A 566-nucleotide genomic window follows, 5' to 3' on the forward strand; every position below is an offset into this window, starting at 1 on the left:
CCTCCTCTTTCCAGCAGGGAGCAGATGTTCCCGTTTCACATAGGCAAGGCATCTCTAAATCACTTCCCCAGCAGCGAGGTGGACAGTGATGTCATTGTTTATAGGTTATTAATTATTATTTCATAGACAAACCTGACATTTTTCCCTTTTAAAGATACATTGGGATGTATTCTGGGTTTCTGCCGCTGAAAATATCCTGGCAGTCCCGTCATTAGCCTCCTTCCAAGATTCAGGCTGCTTTCCTCATAGCACATAATTAAAACAGCACTTTGAATTTTCAGCAGCTTGCAACATCTTCATGATATACGGGAACCCAGGCAACAGCTCGCTGTCGAGCACAGCCCCGCCAAGAGACAGCATCCAGCGAGCCGTGCTGGCGAGCCCACGTGCGAGCAAGGCGTGCGCATGTGGACGTGCGAGATGCAAGCAAGGGACGCGGCACGAGAGGTGGCAGAGCAGCACGGCGGCCCCGGCAAGCCCCGGGTGTGGGCCACGTGCCAGCTGCTCAATGCGGTCCCCTCCTCTGCGCCGGCTCCAGCCGCTCCTCGCCACGATGCTGGGGGGGG

Source organism: Pygoscelis adeliae, unplaced genomic scaffold (assembly GCF_000699105.1).
Source record: "Pygoscelis adeliae isolate BGI_AS28 unplaced genomic scaffold, ASM69910v1 Scaffold75, whole genome shotgun sequence".
Lineage (NCBI taxonomy): Eukaryota > Metazoa > Chordata > Aves > Sphenisciformes > Spheniscidae > Pygoscelis > Pygoscelis adeliae.